Source organism: Typopeltis vanoorti, chromosome 9 (genome assembly GCF_054136105.1).
Source record: "Typopeltis vanoorti isolate ZY-2024b chromosome 9, IOZ_Tvanoo_1.0, whole genome shotgun sequence".
NCBI lineage: Eukaryota > Metazoa > Arthropoda > Arachnida > Uropygi > Thelyphonidae > Typopeltis > Typopeltis vanoorti.
The window spans coordinates 3,473,613-3,486,708 of NC_143557.1; the positions used below are offsets into that span (position 1 = coordinate 3,473,613).

General features: G+C 35.4%; 1 protein-coding gene across 2 annotated transcripts in view; it reads right to left on the reverse strand.

Annotated features, from left to right (window-relative positions):
* Pex23 (tectonin beta-propeller repeat-containing peroxin 23) overlaps positions 1-13,096 on the reverse strand; it is a 693,418-nt gene that overhangs the window by 322,473 nt on the left and 357,849 nt on the right. The gene's annotated exons all lie outside the window — the stretch shown is intronic.

Genomic DNA, 13,096 nt, shown 5'->3' on the forward strand with positions numbered 1-13,096 from the left:
ACATCGTTAATGATATGTTGAATAGAGTTGGTTAATACATGGCACCTTGAGATACACCGTGTTTTATTTGTATATATACCCCGACTGTGACATGTACCTATTTTTGTTACTTGTGTTCTGTTTGAGAGGTAGTTCTTGAACCGTGTATGCAGTGTTCCTCTTATACCTATTGAGTGTAGTTTGGTGAGTAGTATGTCATGTTCAAGTGTATCAAATGCTCTGATTAGGTCCAGCAGTATAAAGACGGCATACTTGTTTTTGTCAAGAGCTTTGTTTATTGTGTTGGCGATGTCTTCTAATAAAGTGATGGTGCTTTTTGTTTTCTGAAAGCCGTATTGGTTTTGTGAGATGATGTACTTCTGTAAATAGTTCTGTAGTCTGGTGTATGTTATTTTTTCTAGAATTTTTGAGATGACTTGATATGCTTCCATGATGACAATTTCAGGTTGAATATCATCAACTCCAGTTGCCTTTCTCCAGTTCACGTTTCTGATTGATTTTCTACTTCCAATATGGACTCATGAATATATTTGTTGTTATTTTCTACCATTCTTCCACCACTATTCATCTCATTATATATATATTAATATAGAATTACTGCTTGAGATAAACAGAATATATTGTTAATTTCCTACTCTGCTGTTTTATCTCCAAGAATCAGCTTTTCCTTTATGTTGTCCGTTCTCTTTAACGATTTGATAAACAACTTTGTTTCTTCCTCACTAAAATCCTTCTGTGAGATCATAAGCACAAATAAATCTCACTATCCAACTTCCCATTTTAAAATGTTTCAACTTCATTCTACTTGAAATTGCATGGCAGTCAAGAGTTCATGCTGTCTACTATAGCTGTTGAATACTATAACTACACCTGTCTTTTTATGCTGCTCAATATGTATTAATGTCAATATGGTATTTCTATAATTTTCTGCTAGTTCCACCTCTTTTTCATTGATGCTTCTTATAATGATCATGTCTGTTTTCGATTCTGCAAAGTTTGCTGACTTTTCACTGCTCGTCCTGGTTCCCTGAAATGAAGATAGCAACGGATGTTGTTTAATCATACTGTCCCAGTATGAAACTCAATCATGAGCTAACCTACTTTTGTGTGATTTAAGTCAATATAGAATAAAATTTGGTATGCATATCCTAAATTGCTCCACAACATATGCTCATTCAGTATTCAAGTAGATTCATAGTAAAGAGCAAATCATGAAAATATGAGGACTAGAAAATGCACCAGAAGCCTTTGTGAATTCTTTGCATTCTTTACAAGCTGTATGGTAGTCTCTTCTAAGTCAAGTAGTTTTTGCCATTCAGTGAAAAATAACTACATGCCCCCTTTATTATTAATAAAGGGAAAAATATTATAAATATGTATCATATTCTACACGTGATACCATACTATTTAGTTTCACAACTGAATGCTACATGAATATATTATAACCATATGTAACAACGTGAATTTCATATTATTATTATCATCACATCAACCTTCTCCTTCTTTTTATAATCCCTTCTGTATTAATCCAATAAAATCCACTCACTAACTTAAACATGTTAAATTCCTGATAACCCTCTTCACTCTCAAACTACTTGGGATTTCTTTTTGTCCAGTTCTCTTCCAGATAAACTGCAGAGGTCACATCTCCTCTTGGCAACTCACACCACAATTTTGTGTAAGTTTCCTCTCTCAAGGAATGCTCTTCCTCACACCACTCCTATCCTTGCATCCTATGGTACTACAAAGCTGCCAACTGGGATGACCTCTGGAATTCTACTCCTCCTTTTCTTGGTCTGACTATTGCTTCTGCTCATCTAATCCTAACACCTGCTCTGAACACGTCACAAATTATCCTTAATTCCAATTCTACCCAAAATTCTTGTCTACTTTCCAAGCCCTAGTTTAACAGTAAGTGTATCAAAGCAGGTGAAGAAAAAAATTCAGTACTGCAGGTGGCTTGCATCAATATCCACAGCTTCATACTCTGCCTATACCAAAGTATGCAATAACTGCAAAACATCCAGAAGATCGAAATCTGTTTTCATAAAGGCCAGCTGCAGAAAACTTGCCTCCTGCCCAAATGAATAGTCTCTTGCTAAGGCCACTGGATGCAACTTCTACTCACCTGTACTTCCACATCTCTCTCTCTCTCTCTCTCATCCTGATGGCACCACTGTTACTTCATGCAAAGATAAACCCAACCTCCTAGCATTTCTCTTTTCCTCAAACTCCTGCATATATAACCTCCTCTGAGCATACCAGAATCCGGGGAACTGTGTCTTTGGAAGTTTTTTGACAAAAAGACATCAGAAAATTTCTAAATAACTTAAATACTAAAAAGTCTTCTAGTAATGATGGTATCTTTCCAATTGTTGTCAAATGTGCTCTAGAGCTAACACCTGCCCTGCATTGTCTCTGCAATGTGTTATACAGAGTTGGTACTTATCCCAATTCGTAGAAACAATCTCACATCCAGCATATTCCATAAACAGGAGACAGAAGTCTACTGTAATATCTTCACCCCAGTCCTGTCTAAAATAATGGGGAAAGTCATCGATAGCCAATTTCTCCACTAATTAGAGGTTCCAATTAACCAGCAACCACTAGTGTAGATTCAGCTTTTCAAGATCCATAGCTGACCTCGTAGCATATATAACCAACCATTGGACACATGTTGAAACTCTTGACATTTCCAGAGCTTTCGACCATGTACAGCATCAAGTCTGCTTACTAAACAAATTGCCATCTTTTGGTTCCTCTGTCATTGGCTAGTCAACTTTCCTTCTCGTTGTTCTCTGTAAGTCATGGTAGATGGCACAGAAAGGTTCGGAGAAACATGTGCTGTTGTCCTTGACATTTCTAAAGATTTAAATTGTGTTTGGCATCGAGGTCTGCTTTGCAAACTACCTTCCACCCACTGTAACTGTGTAGCCAGCTTTCCCTCTGGTCATTCACTGCATGTAATGGTGCATGGCATCCTCTCTTCAAGCTTTGCAACATGCAGGAGTACCTCAGGGCTCTGTTTTCTACACATCTCTTACACATAAATGACCTACTCTCAATCATTACAAATCCTAGCCATAGCTTTACAAATTAGCACACTCTCCACTCATCTTACTCGTTACATCACGATCATCATATAACCAGTGCCTTAAGCGCTGATTTCCATGCAATCCTTCAGTGGGATAGGATAACCTGGTCACCTTCAATGCTGCCAAAATGTAATTCTGCCTTTTCTCTCACAAAACGAGATTTCAGCTTATCCTCGGTAATACACACATCACCAGCCAGGATGAACTTTCTCTTCTTGGACTGACATTCATCTTCAACCACTCTTGACACAAACACATCGCATCAATAGATTCCTCAGCTTCTAAAAAAATTCTAACTCTTCTTTTCCGCTCAAGAAGCTATTTTATACCCACCCAGCTACTAACACTATATAAATCCGGAATCCACCCATCCTAAGAATATTCTACACACATTCGGGGTGGTGCACCAAAAGCCTTAAAAATTCTAGATGCTATCCAGAGGTGAGAAATTCAACTCATAGATGACCCATCTCTCACAAACTCACTTCAACCTCTGTCTCACAGATGTAATGGTTCAGCTCTGTGTCTCTTCTACAGGTACTTCTATGGTCACTGCTCTAGTGAATTGGCAAACATTATTCCCCCACTTGCTGTTTAGTTTAATCCTTTATTCAAGTGTAAGCAAACAAAGTTTGCACCTGAAGTATCTTCCTCAGTTTTTAGCCCTGAAGATATTTCAGGTGCAAACTTTGTTTGCTTACAATTGGATAAAGGATTAAACAAAATTTATTATAGCCTAACCAAGTAGGGAAAAAAAAAAACCTTCCAACATCTTTCTCTAAATCCAGAGTAATTTAACAATAAGGTTATACCTTTTGGCAACTCATATAGGTACATATGACTTCTCCATTACTTCTGCCTTAGTATCACCGCTTCTGAGTCTGGCTCCCACTGATGAGACCTCGATAAGGGTCAAAACCAGTCTGGGTAGTGGCCCTTCCCTTAACACACAGCATTATACATGTCCGCAAGGAGATGTGCATTGCATTATGGGAGATACTGAGACAATGAGTGATGAAAGCTTAGTCCACCTTTACCATGAGTTGCCCCAGTCCTGAAGATACTTCAGGTACAAACTTTGTTTGCTTACACTTGGATAAAGGATTAAACTAAATTTATTATAGTCTAACCAAGTGGGGAAAAAAAAAAATTCCAACACTTGCTGTTAGGTCTGTTAAAACAACAGCAGCTGCTGTCAAACATTTCCTTTACAGTACAATGCCAACTCATCGAACCTGCTTTTCCTCTTCCTCAATTATTCCATCTAACTCTGTCCTCTGGATCAGCCTTCCTCCTGATGTTTCCCAACAATTTCAACCTACATTTCTTTAAGAAGAATGTCAATACATTTCTTCTTTCTCAACCCTCATCTGCACCTCACACATGCCATTGATGTGTAGGTTCTTGTACTTCTCATGTGTGGGATAAATATATATATATATATATATATATATAAATGGTTTGCTCTCTTCAAGCTTCACCACCAATGAGAGAGAAGTGTCTTATCACCTACTCTCTTTCTCCTGGATATAAACAGCCTATTTTCAATCAGCACTAATTCTATCTGCAGCTTTGCAGACAATAGTACTCTCCTTCCATCCTACTTATTTGACAAACTATGAAGTATTCTGAAGTATAAAGTACCAAGCTTCAAGGTCATATATAAACCAGTGCCTTAAACATTGATTTGTGTACTATCCTTCAATAGGAAGAGGACAATCTGATCACATTCAATACCACAAAACACAGCCTTGCCTTTTCTCTTGCAAAAGAGATCTCGGATTTCAGCTCACCTACTATAACTTTCAGTAATACACAGATCACTAGACACGAAGTTTTGAATAAGATCAGATTTCTCTGCTTGGACTAATATTTAACTATAGTCCCTCCTGGTATAAACACATTACATCAGTAGCTTCCTCAGCATCCAAAGAAACTAGGCATTCTCTTTTGTTGAAAATGCTATTTTACACTTAACTAACCCTTAACTATATACAAATCTCAAATTCACCCATTCCTAGAATACAGCTCATGTGGTTAGAGTGGTGCACCTAAAATGTCCCTAAAAATTCTTGACCCTGTCTAGAGGAGAGCAATTCTTCCCATAGATCAGTGGTGTTCAACCATTTTTACTACGCGAGCTACTTTTCTATAAAAAGTTATTTGGCGATCTACCCTCTTATATATAAGTTATTCGGCGATCTACTCTCTTATATAGATCACGTTTCCCCAACCTGATATCTGATTACGCACAAATAATAACTAAAAATAAACAACTAGAAAAAAATACACAACTAAAAACTTTATTTATGTATGTAAAAATTTATTTATCACTTTTAATTATTTTAATACAACAAAAAAAAAAAAAAAAATATATTGGTTATAGGAAATGTTGGTTGATTAAAAAAAAAAAAGAAGTTAATGTGAAATTTGGCATTGTTTGGATCTCGCAATATTTTCATAGTCAAGTTGATATGAAGAAGTGGCCAATCGCAGACAATCATCCAAATGATCATTTGTAATTTGGTTTCTTAATTGACATGACAGAATTTCTCGTGCAATATCAATTAATATTGGGAATTTTTCATGAGCATACTTCCAAATGACTTCATCATTTATTGATTTTAAATATAAACTATTCTGAATGTTTATTATCTCAAGTTCTACTTCAGCTTGGTTTATATCAAACAGCCCACTAATTTTATTTGAAATTTCTGTGATGTTTAAGTTTTCTTGAAATGGATTATTGATAAAAGATACAATCATTTCAGTTTTATTAAAATCTTTAAATCTTGAATTTATTTCTTCCTCAACTAATTCAATTTCACGAATAAATTCTTTTAAATCATTGCAAAGCATTTCTTGATTTTGTTCAAAAATTTTTAATAAATATGGGAGATGTCTAAATTCGTGGTCATTTATATTTTTCTTTAATAAAAGTAAGTATTGTTGGAAAGTTTTTATTGAACTTAACATGTCAATTAAATTTTTATCTCTACCTTGTAACTGAAAATTTAAATTGCTTAATTTCATACAGAAATCTACTAAAAATGATAAGTGTAACAACCATCTTTTACCACTAAATTGTGGATAAATATCTCCTTTTTTCCATCAAAAAAAATTTTTATATCGTTAATTAATACAAGAAATCTTTCTAAAAATTGACTTCTGCTGAGCCAGCGAACATTATTGTACAACAGAAGTTCCCTATCATCATTGCTTGCAATTTAAATAACTGCTTTTCCTCGAACACAATTTACAATTTTAAATGTAATATCCAAAACATCTTTTCTGTTTAATCTTTTACTACACAGTACTTGTTGGTGAATAATACAGTGATACATTAAAAAATCTGAATATTTGTCATCATTTTTACATAATGAAATGAAGCCTGATTTATTACCTATCATTGCAGGAGCACCATCAGTAGTATTAGAAACAACTTTAAAAAGAGAAAGTTTGTGTTGTTTCACAAATTCATCAAATGCCAAAAAAATGTCTTCTCCCCTGGTCCTTCCCAATAATGGTATAATTTTCAAAAGTTCTTCTTTACTTGAATAATCTTGAAATACCATGCGAATAAATACCATTTACTCAGCAATATCAGTGAAGTCGTTTGATTCATCCAATTGTAATGAAAACGCAATGCACTGGTGAATGTCTGACATTAACCTGGCCTAGAAACTCTTCCTTTTGGCAATTTGAAACCCTGTCTGCGGCCTAGAAGTAGTCTCTCTCTAGTGACGTCTCGAACTGAGAAGCTCCTTCCTGGAAGCGGGAAACTCCTCTCTCAAGCAACGTGGATCCGGACAGTCTCTCTGACGGTGACTCTGGACCAGGCAGCCTCCTCTCTGACAGCAATTCTGGAACCGGGACCCATTCTGCTTCAGTCCCTTTTTATTAGGCTTCCTCTGAGGCCTCATGAAGTTTGGCAATCCTCAAAGAATCGGTATGAGTCTTTCATCTTAAGTTTCAAGTTCGGCACACCATTTGTTCTCTACCGCTTTCTTTTGATTGTAAGTTGCCGGCCATCGGAAAGTTGTTTGAACTCTTTCTGACTGACTTCGGAGATGTTTACACTTAGAACCTGCAAGCCTTTCTCATACATACAAGTTTCAATAACAATCTTTCTAATGCCGCCATGTACAGCTTTGGCAACAAAAACATTGCCTTTGTTTTTAACACTCTAACATATTCTTATTAAAGCAGTATATACAGTTAGCTTCAAAAGGATTATTTACAAAAACATCTAATACAAACTATACCGAGACAAACAAAGTTTATTTTTTTACAATATTCACATGGGACTTAACCTAAGCAAAAAATCTATGTAATCTGCTTTGGAATATTTAATATTTATGCTACAATCAAGTTTTTACACTTTGCTTATAATCGTATTCACTCGTCTCGCTGTTTGACTTCAACTGATCCAAATTAATTAATTTACCCAGACTTATAAGAAAATTACTGATTTGACAATTTTAACGAAAAATACATAAACAATAGCAATACACTTAAAGCGAATTAAAAATAATACAAAATAATGATATATAAAATATTATGTTTTCAGTTTTAATTAAATTTGCAAGTAAGGAGGAACACACAACAGATCGACCAAAAATCGCTCTGCGATCAATGGGTTGAACACCCCTGCCATAGATGATCCCTCTTTTACAGATTCATTCCAACCTCTATCTGTACCTCCATCTCTATTCTACAGGTACTTTGATGAGCATTGCTCCACTGAAATGGCAACCATCATTCTTCTTTTCTGTTGTGCTTTAATACAAGAGCAGCAGCTTTCCAGCATCCCTTTACTGTGCACATGCAAACAAACCAAGCCTGCTTCTCTTCTTCCTCTTTTATTCCATGCACCTCTGTCTCTCTGGCAACCTTCCTCACAAAGTATTCCCAAACATCTACAACTCTTCAAAAAAATAAATAAATAAATAAATAAAACAATTAATAAACTTCAATCTCAGTCCTTACCTGCACCCACATATGGCACTAATGTGCTTATAGGTCTTTTGACCTCTCTCTCTCTCTCTCTCTCTCTCACACACACACACACACACACACACACACACACACACACACAGGACAAAGTAATGGAAACATTTGTTAAACATACTACATATTTCTTTATTAATATGGTGTTGGACCTCATTTTGCCTTCGGTACAACCTGAATTCTTCTTGGAATGAACTTAAATAAGTTTTGAATAGTTCCTGGTAGAATTTTCTACCATTATTCTTGAAGAACATCTTCAAGTTGTTTTTAAGATGTTGAAGATGGGAATCTGTTTCTTATTCTAATCATCAAAACAGACTAGAGAGAGGTTCTATAATGTTCAAATCTAGTGACTGTAATGGCCAGGGATGATGGTGAAGTTCACCTTCAAACCACAACTGTACAATGCAAGCTGTGTGAATGGGGGCATTGTCATCTTGGAATACTACATTATTGTTTGGAAATAATGTTCGAATCATGGGATGCACTTGATTACCTAAAATGTCCAAATAATCACTTGTAATAATTCTGCCATGAAGAGTAATAATGGAATCAACAAAATACTATGCTATTGCTGCTCAGATCACAGAACTGTCCCCATGCTTTACTGTTGGAACCACGCATTTTGGATTATAGGCTTCCTTATCTCCAAATGTAAACTCATCCTAATGTAGGAAATAGTGTGAAGATTGATTTATCTGATCTTATCATGCATTTCCAGTTTTCTAATATCTAGGTTTGACGGTCATGACACCATCATTTATGAATCTGAGCATTCTTTTCAGTAATCAGTGGTTTAGCAATTGCAGCTCTATTTTAAATATTGGATTTATGAAGTTCACGTTGGACAATTTTTGTGTAAATAGGTTCTGCAAAATTCCTGTGCTTCCTTTAGTCACTTCACAACTTTTATACCTCCATATTTGAATATTTCTGGTCAAATATCATTATTTACTTTGGCCAATTCTCTACATTTAAGGGTTGTCATGGCTAACTCCTATTTCAAATTCTCTGTATACTTGTGTGATTCATCAGCATAAAACCATCACTATCATAATCAATGACAGTGTCTTTATTTTTTGTATCTTCTCTCTAAGTTAATTTTTGCATGTTTATGTTGAAATGCAGTATTAGTCCATATCCTGAAGAGAAAGCCATCAATATTATTAACTTGGCTCTTTTCTCAAAATTTTTCCAAATCATTTCTGTTTGTCTAGTATTCATTTCCTACTTTGATATTTACTTCTCCAACAAGGACCAATTTTTCTTTTTTTCTTTGTTAGATTTCTTTTTCTTGTTTAGTGACCCAAAAAAATCCTCCACTTCTTCCATAGCAGAACTTTCTGGGGGGCCATATGCTCAAATAAATCTCACTGTCCAATCTGCAACCTTAACAACAAAGTGTTTGCCACTCAAGAAGATTATCACTGCTGTTAGTGTTGAATACTACAGCCACTCTGACCTTTCCTCGATCATTATTGCCTTATAACCTTGTAGCCAGTGGCGGATTACCCATTAAGGCAATGAGCCACATGCCTTGGGGCCTCAAGTTTTGGGAGCCCTCAAGCCAAGACATTTTCCTATAGTATTTAAAATAGATTAATGTTTTCAATAAACATAATAAAAATCTTGATTATTTTGAGCAAAAATTTTTTCAAAACAATTATTACGTTTTAATACATATTTTGAACAGCGCGCACTATCTATACTTTAAATAATGCCACAATACCAATGTCGGCGCTAGTTAACAAACTTCATATTTTGTATTTTGAACAGCGCCCGCTATCTACGCTTTAAATTAAACCGCATTACCAATGTCGGTGCACTGCGCTGTTGACAGCTTCGAGGTCACGAAAAGGACGAGATAGGAAGTTTTACCTGGTTTCTCCTTAACTTCATTTGTTATTGAATCGTGTAAGAGTGAGGTGTTTGTTTCAAAAATAACTTTTTAGCGTGACTTTTCGTGTTTTCATTATTTGAGTTTTTTTATAGTAGTGCAAGTAAAAAAAACTTTGTAAAATTGTAAAAAAAAAACTTGATAAAAATTAAAAAAATAAAATTAAAAAAAAATAAAAAGTTTTATTACTTATCATCCTTTAACCATTTAACAAGCAGGAAAATCCAGAAGTTCAAAAAAATTCAAAAGCACAAAATTTCATTTATTTGCCACCTAACTTTTATTTTTTATTATTATTATTATTTTTTTGGGGGACCCCCCAAATATAATTTGCCTAGGGGCCCCAACTATCCTTAATCTGCCACTGCTTCTAGCTGTTATTTAAAAGAATTCCACCTGTCTTTCTCTTCTTTGTTTGGCAAAACCAAACATGGTACTTATTTAGAGGGGGGGGGCTGAAAAGTTCTGATAAACACCTAGAACAAAAATGATATTAAAGCAACTCTTCTTATATATCCTAAAAGAAAAGAACAAATTATTACAATTTGATGAAACAAGGGGGTTTTAAGATATGCTCTCTCTTGTGGTTATATCAGTTACTTTAATATCCTTTTTGTTCTAGGTGTTTATCAGAACTTTTCAGTCCCCCCCCCCCAGTAATTCTGCCAATTTAACTTTATTTTCCATTGATACTTCTTACATCGATAGGCCTATGTTGAATTCTGTTGAGGTTGGGTTTGTTCCAGTAGCAGAATTTTCATTGTGAAATGAGACAGTTGGCAAAATTTATAATTGCCAGCCCATCCTCATTTCTTCAGTATCTAGATAGATACCTAGTAATAGGATGGTGAAGCAAAAATGAGGATTAAATAATAGTTCAAGAATGGACAGTTAGTTTTCCACATTTCTTATAAGGCTAAGTGACGGTATCTCCCCCCCCCCCCCAATTATCTAGCTTTGATCCTTGAGCAACTCAAGAAAAAATCTAATCTTTTAAAATATCACATTACTAGATTATAGAGCAGGATCGCACTAACAAATAAAACAAAAAGTTTTACAAACTAAAAGTTACTTTCTGTACCAAAGGATTCATTAATAAAATGAAATTAAACATTCATCCTTTCTAGATGAAAAGAATTCCAAAAATTCAGAAATCCACAATGTGAAACTGGAGTTTAGCTCCAGATCCACACTGAAGTAGCATAGATAGTGCTACTTATAATCTCCCAAAGAGTTTGCTAAATTAGCCAACTAGCAAATAGCTAATTTGCTAGTTGGCTCTCCAGAACCCCCCCCCCCCCATAATACAACTTTTCCTCATTTGTAAAACAATTTTATTAATTTCAAACCTACTTTCAAAAAACATTGTTTCCATAAATTCAGATATTATAATCAGCTTGATATTAAATATTTGTTTACTAACGGACTATTAAAAAAGATTTCTCCTGTGAAATTTTTGAATAATTCAAATTGACTATTCAATTCTGGAAATTGCATGGAAATGAAAAATATACAAATGGAACAATAACTAGAAGGGACTTTAATGGCTTCCACAAATCTTTAGTCTGGATACGTAATATTGATGTGTCTGTTAATGTCCCATGATTTAAACATATACATGTTTAGTGTACTTAAGCAGCCAAAGTCCAAAGATATACTTTAGTATATAAAAAGAAGAATCAAATAACTGTCTGCATTTTCTTCACATTAGTCACATTTTATCTGCTTACATAGAATGACACCACACCACACACACACACATAGGAAGATACTTTCATAAACAGTCACACCCAACAATATGGCATTCCTTACAACACTGTCACATAATGTTATATGACAAAGGTTCTGAAAACTCATTTATCTATTCCACACTTTTTTTTTTTAAAGCCAGTGGCTACAATTTCTGTAAAACAGATAACATTCTGAATGGCCCTGCCCATAAACCAATCCAATTTCCTATGTTATATATATGAGATACATCTGGAAAAGATAGCCAAAGCTCTAAATAAATATAATATCCATAGTACTTTTAATCCACATGAACCAGCAATTCTTATCCTTTCACCCAAGACAAATTTCATCTTCTGCAAGTTAACCTAATAAAGACAGAGAAGAACTATATAAATACACATAGTACCATTACTAAGGCAATTGAGGTGTCTGACATTGCATATGTTAGATAACTCCTTCACACAGGATTAAATTGATGGGGGGGAAAATGGTACCACAGAATAAACTGTTATAACTCTGAGAAACTATTAAATATTCTCTATAATAAATTTAGTTTAATCCTTTATCCAAGTGTGAGCAAACAAAGTTTGCACCTGAAAGTATCTTCAGGACTGGGGTAAGGTGGTGCAACACCAGGATGACTCCTTGCAAATGTGAAGCAAGCTACTATCATTCCTATCTCAGTATCTCCCATAATGCAAAACACATCTCCTTGCAGATATGTCTAATGTTATGCATTAAGGGAAGGGCCACTACCCAGACTAGTTTTGACCTTTATTGAGGTCTCTTCAGTGGGAGCCAGGCCCAAGTGGAGATACCAGCCAGGAGATACTGAGATAGGAGTGATAGTATCTTGCTCCACCTTTGCAAGGAGTTGCCCTGGTGTTGCACCACCTTACCCCAGTCCTGAAGATACTTTCAGGCGCAAACTTTGTTTGCTCACACTTGGATAAAGGATTAAACTAAATTTATTACATTCTAACCAAGTGAAAAATAAACTTCCAACATCTTTCTCTAAATCCAGAGTAATTTATTAAAAAGGTGGCACACCATTTGGTAACTCCTATAGGTAGAGATGACCTTGCTAATGCTTCTGGCTGGTATCTCCACTTGGGCCTGGCTCCCACTGAAGAGACCTTATTCGCCAAGACGTGAAAGACAGCTCCAGTTCGAAGAAGAAAGAACCTGTGCCTACCAGTCCAAACGAGGATCCATTTCCTGCGGCCCGAAGAGAGAGCTCCATGCTCACTTTCTACAGAAATACCTCGGCGTTGGTAAGACCTTTTTTCTTATTATTGGCTCTTTTACCCATTCTTTCTGGTATCTCTTCGCTTGTTGTGAGGGACACCGGGCGTTCCCCGAC